The sequence below is a fragment of the Coregonus lavaretus genome (genome assembly GCF_964263955.1).
Source record: "Coregonus lavaretus genome assembly, chromosome: 4".
NCBI lineage: Eukaryota > Metazoa > Chordata > Actinopteri > Salmoniformes > Salmonidae > Coregonus > Coregonus lavaretus.
The window spans coordinates 920,835-932,469 of NC_139991.1; positions in this window are offsets into that span (position 1 = coordinate 920,835).

Below are 11,635 nucleotides of genomic sequence, written 5' to 3' on the forward strand. Positions count from 1 at the left end.
TTAGTTAAGGCATGCCTCCCTATTCTCCGCCTCCTGGTGGTCAAGATTGTAAATGCATCTCTCACATCTGGCATTGTTCCTACTCCTTTGAAAACAGCGAATATAACTCCCATACTGAAGAAACAGGGCCCGGACCCTGAGATCCTCACCAACTACTGGCCCCGTGTAGCTCAGTTGGTAGAACATGGCGCTTGCAACGCTATGGTTGTGGGTTCGTTTCCCACGGGGGGCCAGTATGAAAAAAGTATGAAAATGTATCATGTTTAGTGTTCTCCATGGTATGTCTGTCCTTATGTTTAGTGTTCTCCATGGTTAGTCTGTCCTTATGTTTAGTGTTCTCCATGGCTAGTCTGTCCTTATGTTTAGTGTTCTCCATGGCTAGTCTGTCCTTATGTTTAGTGTTCTCCATGGCTAGTCTGTCCTTATGTTTAGTGTTCTCCATGGCTAGTCTGTCCTTATGTTTAGTGTTCTCCATGGCTAGTCTGTCCTAATGTTTAGTGTTCTCCATGGTTAGTCTGTCCTTATGTTTAGTGTTCTCCATGGCTAGTCTGTCATCATGTTTAGTGTTCTCCATGGCTAGTCTGTCATCATGTTTAGTGTTCTCCATGGCTAGTCTGTCATCATGTTTAGTGTTCTCCATGGTTAGTCTGTCCTTATGTTTAGTGTTCTCCATGGCTAGTCTGTCCTTATGTTTAGTGTTCTCCATGGTTAGTCTGTCATCATGTTTAGTGTTCTCCATGGCTAGTCTGTCCTTATGTTTAGTGTTCTCCATGGCTAGTCTGTCATCATGTTTAGTGTTCTCCATGGTTAGTCTGTCCTTATGTTTAGTGTTCTCCATGGTTAGTCTGTCCTTATGTTTAGTGTTCTCCATGGCTAGTCTGTCATCATGTTTAGTGTTCTCCATGGTTAGTCTGTCCTTATGTTTAGTGTTCTCCATGGTTAGTCTGTCCTTATGTTTAGTGTTCTCCATAGCTAGTCTGTCCTTATGTTTAGTGTTCTCCATGGCTAGTCTGTCCTTATGTTTAGTGTTCTCCATGGTTAGTCTGTCCTTATGTTTAGTGTTCTCCATGGCTAGTCTGTCCTTATGTTTAGTGTTCTCCATGGCTAGTCTGTCCTTATACATTTACATTTACATTTACGTCATTTAGCAGACGCTCTTATCCAGAGCGACTTACAGTTAGTGCATACATTATTTTATATTTTTCATACTGGCCCCCCGTGGGAATCGAACCCACAACCCTGGCGTTGCAAACACCATGCTCTACTGAGCTACATCCCTGCCGGCCATTCCCTCCCCTATCCTGGACGACGCTGGGCCAATTGTGCGCCGCCCCATGGGTCTCCCGGTCGCGGCCGGCTACGACAGAGCCTGGATTCGAACCAGGATCTCTAGTGGCACAGCTAGCACTGCGATGCAGTGCCTTAGACCACTGCGCCACTCGGGAGTACGTTTATGTTTAGTGTTCTCCATGGCTAGTCTGTCCTTGTGTTTAGTGTTCTCCATGGTTGGTCTGTCCTTATGTTTAGTGTTCTCCATGGTTAGTCTGTCATCATGTTTAGTGTTCTCCATGGCTAGTCTGTCCTTATGTTTAGTGTTCTCCATGGCTAGTCTGTCATCATGTTTAGTGTTCTCCATGGTTAGTCTGTCATCATGTTTAGTGTTCTCCATGGTATGTCTGTCCTTATGTTTAGTGTTCTCCATGGCTAGTCTGTCCTTATGTTTAGTGTTATCCATGGCTAGTCTGTCATCATGTTTAGTGTTCTCCATGGTTAGTCTGTCCTTATGTTTAGTATTCTCCATGGCTAGTCTGTCATCATGTTTAGTGTTCTCCATGGCTAGTCTGTCCTTATGTTTAGTGTTCTCCATGGTTAGTCTGTCCTAATGTTTAGTGTTCTCCATGGTTAGTCTGTCCTTATGTTTAGTGTTCTCCATGGCTAGTCTGTCCTTATGCTTAGTGTTCTCCATGGCTAGTCTGTCCTTATGTTTAGTGTTCTCCATGACTAGTCTGTCCTTATGTTTAGTGTTCTCCATGGCTAGTCTGTCATCATGTTTAGTGTTCTCCATGACTAGTCTGTCCTTATGTTTAGTGTTCTCCATGGCTAGTCTGTCCTTATGTTTAGTGTTCTCCATGACTAGTCTGTCCTTATGTTTAGTGTTCTCCATGGTTAGTCTGTCCTTATGTTTAGTGTTCTCCATGGCTAGTCTGTCCTTATGTTTAGTGTTCTCCATGGCTAGTCTGTCCTTATGTTTAGTGTTCTCCATGGCTAGTCTGTCCTTATGTTTAGTGTTCTCCATGGTTCGTCTGTCCTTATGTTTAGTGTTCTCCATGGCTAGTCTGTCCTTATGTTTAGTGTTCTCCATGGCTAGTCTGTCATCATGTTTAGTGTTCTCCATGGTTAGTCTGTCCTTATGTTTAGTGTTCTCCATGGCTAGTCTGTCCTTATGTTTAGTGTTCTCCATGGTTAGTCTGTCATCATGTTTAGTGTTCTCCATGGCTAGTCTGTCCTTATGTTTAGTGTTCTCCATGGCTAGTCTGTCATCATGTTTAGTGTTCTCCATGGTTAGTCTGTCCTTATGTTTAGTGTTCTCCATGGTTAGTCTGTCCTTATGTTTAGTGTTCTCCATGGCTAGTCTGTCATCATGTTTAGTGTTCTCCATGGTTAGTCTGTCCTTATGTTTAGTGTTCTCCATGGTTAGTCTGTCCTTATGTTTAGTGTTCTCCATAGCTAGTCTGTCCTTATGTTTAGTGTTCTCCATGGCTAGTCTGTCCTTATGTTTAGTGTTCTCCATGGTTAGTCTGTCCTTATGTTTAGTGTTCTCCATGGCTAGTCTGTCCTTATGTTTAGTGTTCTCCATGGCTAGTCTGTCCTTATGTTTAGTGTTCTCCATGGCTAGTCTGTCCTTGTGTTTAGTGTTCTCCATGGTTGGTCTGTCCTTATGTTTAGTGTTCTCCATGGTTAGTCTGTCATCATGTTTAGTGTTCTCCATGGCTAGTCTGTCCTTATGTTTAGTGTTCTCCATGGCTAGTCTGTCATCATGTTTAGTGTTCTCCATGGTTAGTCTGTCATCATGTTTAGTGTTCTCCATGGTATGTCTGTCCTTATGTTTAGTGTTCTCCATGGCTAGTCTGTCCTTATGTTTAGTGTTATCCATGGCTAGTCTGTCATCATGTTTAGTGTTCTCCATGGTTAGTCTGTCCTTATGTTTAGTATTCTCCATGGCTAGTCTGTCATCATGTTTAGTGTTCTCCATGGCTAGTCTGTCCTTATGTTTAGTGTTCTCCATGGTTAGTCTGTCCTAATGTTTAGTGTTCTCCATGGTTAGTCTGTCCTTATGTTTAGTGTTCTCCATGGCTAGTCTGTCCTTATGCTTAGTGTTCTCCATGGCTAGTCTGTCCTTATGTTTAGTGTTCTCCATGACTAGTCTGTCCTTATGTTTAGTGTTCTCCATGGCTAGTCTGTCATCATGTTTAGTGTTCTCCATGACTAGTCTGTCCTTATGTTTAGTGTTCTCCATGGCTAGTCTGTCCTTATGTTTAGTGTTCTCCATGACTAGTCTGTCCTTATGTTTAGTGTTCTCCATGGTTAGTCTGTCCTTATGTTTAGTGTTCTCCATGGCTAGTCTGTCCTTATGTTTAGTGTTCTCCATGGCTAGTCTGTCCTTATGTTTAGTGTTCTCCATGGCTAGTCTGTCCTTATGTTTAGTGTTCTCCATGGTTCGTCTGTCCTTATGTTTAGTGTTCTCCATGGCTAGTCTGTCCTTATGTTTAGTGTTCTCCATGGCTAGTCTGTCATCATGTTTAGTGTTCTCCATGGTTAGTCTGTCCTTATGTTTAGTGTTCTCCATGGCTAGTCTGTCCTTATGTTTAGTGTTCTCCATGGTTAGTCTGTCCTTATGTTTAGTGTTCTCCATGGCTAGTCTGTCCTTATGTTTAGTGTTCTCCATGGCTAGTCTGTCATCATGTTTAGTGTTCTCCATGGCTAGTCTGTCCTTATGTTTAGTGTTCTCCATGGCTAGTCTGTCATCATGTTTAGTGTTCTCCATGGTTAGTCTGTCCTTATGTTTAGTGTTCTCCATGGCTAGTCTGTCCTTATGTTTAGTGTTCTCCACGGCTGGTCTGTCCTTATGTTTAGTGTTCTCCATGGCTAGTCTGTCCTTATGTTTAGTGTTCTCCATGGCTAGTCTGTCCTTATGTTTAGTGTTCTCCATGGTTGGTCTGTCCTTATGTTTAGTGTTCTCCATGGCTAGTCTGTCCTTATGTTTAGTGTTCTCCATGGCTAGTCTGTCCTTATGTTTAGTGTTCTCCATGGCTAGTCTGTCATCATGTTTAGTGTTCTCCATGGTTAGTCTGTCCTTATGTTTAGTGTTCTCCATGGTTAGTCTGTCCTTATGTTTAGTGTTCTCCATGGCTAGTCTGTCCTTATGTTTAGTGTTCTCCATGGCTAGTCTGTCCTTATGTTTAGTGTTCTCCATGGCTAGTCTGTCCTTATGTTTAGTGTTCTCCATGGTTCGTCTGTCCTTATGTTTAGTGTTCTCCATGGCTAGTCTGTCCTTATGTTTAGTGTTCTCCATGGCTAGTCTGTCATCATGTTTAGTGTTCTCCATGGTTAGTCTGTCCTTATGTTTAGTGTTCTCCATGGCTAGTCTGTCCTTATGTTTAGTGTTCTCCATGGTTAGTCTGTCCTTATGTTTAGTGTTCTCCATGGCTAGTCTGTCCTTATGTTTAGTGTTCTCCATGGCTAGTCTGTCATCATGTTTAGTGTTCTCCAAGGCTATTCTGTCCTTATGTTTAGTGTTCTCCATGGCTAGTCTGTCATCATGTTTAGTGTTCTCCATGGTTAGTCTGTCCTTATGTTTAGTGTTCTCCATGACTAGTCTGTCCTTATGTTTAGTGTTCTCCATGGCTAGTCTGTCCTTATGTTTAGTGTTCTCCACGGCTAGTCTGTCCTTATGTTTAGTGTTCTCCATGGCTAGTCTGTCCTTATGTTTAGTGTTCTCCATGGCTAGTCTGTCCTTATGTTTAGTGTTCTCCATGGTTAGTCTGTCCTTATGTTTAGTGTTCTCCATGGCTAGTCTGTCCTTATGTTTAGTGTTCTCCATGGCTAGTCTGTCCTAATGTTTAGTGTTCTCCATGGTTAGTCTGTCCTTATGTTTAGTGTTCTCCATGGCTAGTCTGTCATCATGTTTAGTGTTCTCCATGGCTAGTCTGTCATCATGTTTAGAGTTCTCCATGGCTAGTCTGTCATCATGTTTAGTGTTCTCCATGGTTAGTCTGTCCTTATGTTAAGTGTTCTCCATGGCTAGTCTGTCCTTATGTTTAGTGTTCTCCATGGTTAGTCTGTCATCATGTTTAGTGTTCTCCATGGCTAGTCTGTCCTTATGTTTAGTGTTCTCCATGGCTAGTCTGTCATCATGTTTAGTGTTCTCCATGGTTAGTCTGTCCTTATGTTTAGTGTTCTCCATGGTTAGTCTGTCCTTATGTTTAGTGTTCTCCATGGCTAGTCTGTCATCATGTTTAGTGTTCTCCATGGTTAGTCTGTCCTTATGTTTAGTGTTCTCCATGGTTAGTCTGTCCTTATGTTTAGTGTTCTCCGTAGCTAGTCTGTCCTTATGTTTAGTGTTCTCCATGGCTAGTCTGTCCTTATGTTTAGTGTTCTCCATGGTTAGTCTGTCCTTATGTTTAGTGTTCTCCATGGCTAGTCTGTCCTTATGTTTAGTGTTCTCCATGGCTAGTCTGTCCTTATGTTTAGTGTTCTCCATGGCTAGTCTGTCCTTGTGTTTAGTGTTCTCCATGGTTGGTCTGTCCTTATGTTTAGTGGTCTCCATGGTTAGTCTGTCATCATGTTTAGTGTTCTCCATGGCTAGTCTGTCCTTATGTTTAGTGTTCTCCATGGCTAGTCTGTCATCATGTTTAGTGTTCTCCATGGTTAGTCTGTCATCATGTTTAGTGTTCTCCATGGTATGTCTGTCCTTATGTTTAGTGTTCTCCATGGCTAGTCTGTCCTTATGTTTAGTGTTATCCATGGCTAGTCTGTCATCATGTTTAGTGTTCTCCATGGTTAGTCTGTCCTTATGTTTAGTATTCTCCATGGCTAGTCTGTCATCATGTTTAGTGTTCTCCATGGCTAGTCTGTCCTTATGTTTAGTGTTCTCCATGGTTAGTCTGTCCTAATGTTTAGTCTTCTCCATGGTTAGTCTGTCCTTATGTTTAGTGTTCTCCATGGCTAGTCTGTCCTTATGCTTAGTGTTCTCCATGGCTAGTCTGTCCTTATGTTTAGTGTTCTCCATGACTAGTCTGTCCTTATGTTTAGTGTTCTCCATGGCAAGTCTGTCATCATGTTTAGTGTTCTCCATGACTAGTCTGTCCTTATGTTTAGTGTTCTCCATGGCTAGTCTGTCCTTATGTTTAGTGTTCTCCATGACTAGTCTGTCCTTATGTTTAGTGTTCTCCATGGTTAGTCTGTCCTTATGTTTAGTGTTCTCCATGGCTAGTCTGTCCTTATGTTTAGTGTTCTCCATGGCTAGTCTGTCCTTATGTTTAGTGTTCTCCATGGCTAGTCTGTCCTTATGTTTAGTGTTCTCCATGGCTAGTCTGTCCTTATGTTTAGTGTTCTCCATGACTAGTCTGTCCTTATGTTTAGTGTTCTCCATGGCTAGTCTGTCATCATGTTTAGTGTTCTCCATGGTTAGTCTGTCCTTATGTTTAGTGTTCTCCATGGCTAGTCTGTCCTTATGTTTAGTGTTCTCCATGGTTAGTCTGTCCTTATGTTTAGTGTTCTCCATGGCTAGTCTGTCCTTATGTTTAGTGTTCTCCATGGCTAGTCTGTCATCATGTTTAGTGTTCTCCATGGCTAGTCTGTCCTTATGTTTAGTGTTCTCCATGGCTAGTCTGTCATCATGTTTAGTGTTCTCCATGGTTAGTCTGTCCTTATGTTTAGTGTTCTCCATGACTAGTCTGTCCTTATGTTTAGTGTTCTCCATGGCTAGTCTGTCCTTATGTTTAGTGTTCTCCACGGCTAGTCTGTCCTTATGTTTAGTGTTCTCCATGGCTAGTCTGTCCTTATGTTTAGTGTTCTCCATGGCTAGTCTGTCCTTATGTTTAGTGTTCTCCATGGTTGGTCTGTCCTTATGTTTAGTGTTCTCCATGGCTAGTCTGTCCTTATGTTTAGTGTTCTCCATGGCTAGTCTGTCCTTATGTTTAGTGTTCTCCATGGCTAGTCTGTCATCATGTTTAGTGTTCTCCATGGTTAGTCTGTCCTTATGTTTAGTGTTCTCCATGGTTAGTCTGTCCTTATGTTTAGTGTTCTCCATGGCTAGTCTGTCCTTATGTTTAGTGTTCTCCATGGCTAGTCTGTCCTTATGTTTAGTGTTCTCCATGGCTAGTCTGTCCTTATGTTTAGTGTTCTCCATGGTTCGTCTGTCCTTATGTTTAGTGTTCTCCATGGCTAGTCTGTCCTTATGTTTAGTGTTCTCCATGGCTAGTCTGTCATCATGTTTAGTGTTCTCCATGGTTAGTCTGTCCTTATGTTTAGTGTTCTCCATGGCTAGTCTGTCCTTATGTTTAGTGTTCTCCATGGTTAGTTTGTCCTTATGTTTAGTGTTCTCCATGGCTAGTCTGTCCTTATGTTTAGTGTTCTCCATGGCTAGTCTGTCATCATGTTTAGTGTTCTCCAAGGCTATTCTGTCCTTATGTTTAGTGTTCTCCATGGCTAGTCTGTCATCATGTTTAGTGTTCTCCATGGTTAGTCTGTCCTTATGTTTAGTGTTCTCCATGACTAGTCTGTCCTTATGTTTAGTGTTCTCCATGGCTAGTCTGTCCTTATGTTTAGTGTTCTCCACGGCTAGTCTGTCCTTATGTTTAGTGTTCTCCATGGTTGGTCTGTCCTTATGTTTAGTGTTCTCCATGGTTAGTCTGTCCTTATGTTTAGTGTTCTCCATGGCTAGTCTGTCCTTATGTTTAGTGTTCTCCATGGCTAGTCTGTCCTTATGTTTAGTGTTCTCCATGGCTAGTCTGTCCTTATGTTTAGTGTTCTCCATGGTTAGTCTGTCCTTATGTTTAGTGTTCTCCATGGCTAGTCTGTCCTTATGTTTAGTGTTCTCCATGGCTAGTCTGTCCTAATGTTTAGTGTTCTCCATGGTTAGTCTGTCCTTATGTTTAGTGTTCTCCATGGCTAGTCTGTCATCATGTTTAGTGTTCTCCATGGCTAGTCTGTCATCATGTTTAGTGTTCTCCATGGCTAGTCTGTCATCATGTTTAGTGTTCTCCATGGTTAGTCTGTCCTTATGTTTAGTGTTCTCCATGGCTAGTCTGTCCTTATGTTTAGTGTTCTCCATGGTTAGTCTGTCATCATGTTTAGTGTTCTCCATGGCTAGTCTGTCCTTATGTTTAGTGTTCTCCATGGCTAGTCTGTCATCATGTTTAGTGTTCTCCATGGTTAGTCTGTCCTTATGTTTAGTGTTCTCCATGGTTAGTCTGTCCTTATGTTTAGTGTTCTCCATGGCTAGTCTGTCATCATGTTTAGTGTTCTCCATGGTTAGTCTGTCCTTATGTTTAGTGTTCTCCATGGTTAGTCTGTCCTTATGTTTAGTGTTCTCCATAGCTAGTCTGTCCTTATGTTTAGTGTTCTCCATGGCTAGTCTGTCCTTATGTTTAGTGTTCTCCATGGTTAGTCTGTCCTTATGTTTAGTGTTCTCCATGGCTAGTCTGTCCTTATGTTTAGTGTTCTCCATGGCTAGTCTGTCCTTATGTTTAGTGTTCTCCATGGCTAGTCTGTCCTTGTGTTTAGTGTTCTCCATGGTTGGTCTGTCCTTATGTTTAGTGTTCTCCATGGTTAGTCTGTCATCATGTTTAGTGTTCTCCATGGCTAGTCTGTCCTTATGTTTAGTGTTCTCCATGGCTAGTCTGTCATCATGTTTAGTGTTCTCCATGGTTAGTCTGTCATCATGTTTAGTGTTCTCCATGGTATGTCTGTCCTTATGTTTAGTGTTCTCCATGGCTAGTCTGTCCTTATGTTTAGTGTTATCCATGGCTAGTCTGTCATCATGTTTAGTGTTCTCCATGGTTAGTCTGTCCTTATGTTTAGTATTCTCCATGGCTAGTCTGTCATCATGTTTAGTGTTCTCCATGGCTAGTCTGTCCTTATGTTTAGTGTTCTCCATGGTTAGTCTGTCCTAATGTTTAGTCTTCTCCATGGTTAGTCTGTCCTTATGTTTAGTGTTCTCCATGGCTAGTCTGTCCTTATGCTTAGTGTTCTCCATGGCTAGTCTGTCCTTATGTTTAGTGTTCTCCATGACTAGTCTGTCCTTATGTTTAGTGTTCTCCATGGCTAGTCTGTCATCATGTTTAGTGTTCTCCATGACTAGTCTGTCCTTATGTTTAGTGTTCTCCATGGCTAGTCTGTCCTTATGTTTAGTGTTCTCCATGACTAGTCTGTCCTTATGTTTAGTGTTCTCCATGGTTAGTCTGTCCTTATGTTTAGTGTTCTCCATGGCTAGTCTGTCCTTATGTTTAGTGTTCTCCATGGCTAGTCTGTCCTTATGTTTAGTGTTCTCCATGGTTCGTCTGTCCTTATGTTTAGTGTTCTCCATGGCTAGTCTGTCCTTATGTTTAGTGTTCTCCATGGCTAGTCTGTCATCATGTTTAGTGTTCTCCATGGTTAGTCTGTCCTTATGTTTAGTGTTCTCCATGGCTAGTCTGTCCTTATGTTTAGTGTTCTCCATGGTTAGTCTGTCCTTATGTTTAGTGTTCTCCATGGCTAGTCTGTCCTTATGTTTAGTGTTCTCCATGGCTAGTCTGTCATCATGTTTAGTGTTCTCCATGGCTAGTCTGTCCTTATGTTTAGTGTTCTCCATGGCTAGTCTGTCATCATGTTTAGTGTTCTCCATGGTTAGTCTGTCCTTATGTTTAGTGTTCTCCATGACTAGTCTGTCCTTATGTTTAGTGGTCTCCATGGCTAGTCTGTCCTTATGTTTAGTGTTCTCCACGGCTAGTCTGTCCTTATGTTTAGTGTTCTCCATGGCTAGTCTGTCCTTATGTTTAGTGTTCTCCATGGCTAGTCTGTCCTTATGTTTAGTGTTCTCCATGGTTGGTCTGTCCTTATGTTTAGTGTTCTCCATGGCTAGTCTGTCCTTATGTTTAGTGTTCTCCATGGCTAGTCTGTCCTTATGTTTAGTGTTCTCCATGGCTAGTCTGTCATCATGTTTAGTGTTCTCCATGGTTAGTCTGTCCTTATGTTTAGTGTTCTCCATGGTTAGTCTGTCCTTATGTTTAGTGTTCTCCATGGCTAGTCTGTCCTTATGTTTAGTGTTCTCCATGGCTAGTCTGTCCTTATGTTTAGTGTTCTCCATGGCTAGTCTGTCCTTATGTTTAGTGTTCTCCATGGTTCGTCTGTCCTTATGTTTAGTGTTCTCCATGGCTAGTCTGTCCTTATGTTTAGTGTTCTCCATGGCTAGTCTGTCATCATGTTTAGTGTTCTCCATGGTTAGTCTGTCCTTATGTTTAGTGTTCTCCATGGCTAGTCTGTCCTTATGTTTAGTGTTCTCCATGGCTAGTCTGTCATCATGTTTAGTGTTCTCCAAGGCTATTCTGTCCTTATGTTTAGTGTTCTCCATGGCTAGTCTGTCATCATGTTTAGTGTTCTCCATGGTTAGTCTGTCCTTATGTTTAGTGTTCTCCATGACTAGTCTGTCCTTATGTTTAGTGTTCTCCATGGCTAGTCTGTCCTTATGTTTAGTGTTCTCCACGGCTAGTCTGTCCTTATGTTTAGTGTTCTCCATGGCTAGTCTGTCCTTATGTTTAGTGTTCTCCATGGCTAGTCTGTCCTTATGTTTAGTGTTCTCCATGGTTGGTCTGTCCTTCTGTTTAGTGTTCTCCATGGCTAGTCTGTCCTTATGTTTAGTGTTCTCCATGGCTAGTCTGTCATCATGTTTAGTGTTCTCCATGGTTAGTCTGTCCTTATGTTTAGTGTTCTCCATGGTTAGTCTGTCCTTATGTTAAGTGTTCTCCATGGCTAGTCTGTCCTTATGTTTAGTGTTCTCCATGGCTAGTCTGTCATCATGTTTAGTGTTCTCCATGGCTAGTCTGTCCTTATGTTTAGTGTTCTCCATGGCTAGTCTGTCCTTATGTTTAGTGTTCTCCATGGCTAGTCTGTCCTTATGTTTAGTGTTCTCCATGGTTCGTCTGTCCTTATGTTTAGTGTTCTCCATGGCTAGTCTGTCCTTATGTTTAGTGTTCTCCATGGCTAGTCTGTCATCATGTTTAGTGTTCTCCATGGTTAGTCTGTCCTTATGTTTAGTGTTCTCCATGGCTAGTCTGTCCTTATGTTTAGTGTTCTCCATGGTTAGTCTGTCCTTATGTTTAGTGTTCTCCATGGCTAGTCTGTCCTTATGTTTAGTGTTCTCCATGGCTAGTCTGTCATCATGTTTAGTGTTCTCCATGGCTAGTCTGTCCTTATGTTTAGTGTTCTCCATGGCTAGTCTGTCATCATGTTTAGTGTTCTCCATGGTTAGTCTGTCCTTATGTTTAGTGTTCTCCATGACTAGTCTGTCCTTATGTTTAGTGTTCTCCATGGCTAGTCTGTCCTTATGTTTAGTGTTCTCCACGGCTAGTCTGTGCTTATGTTTAGTGTTCTCCAT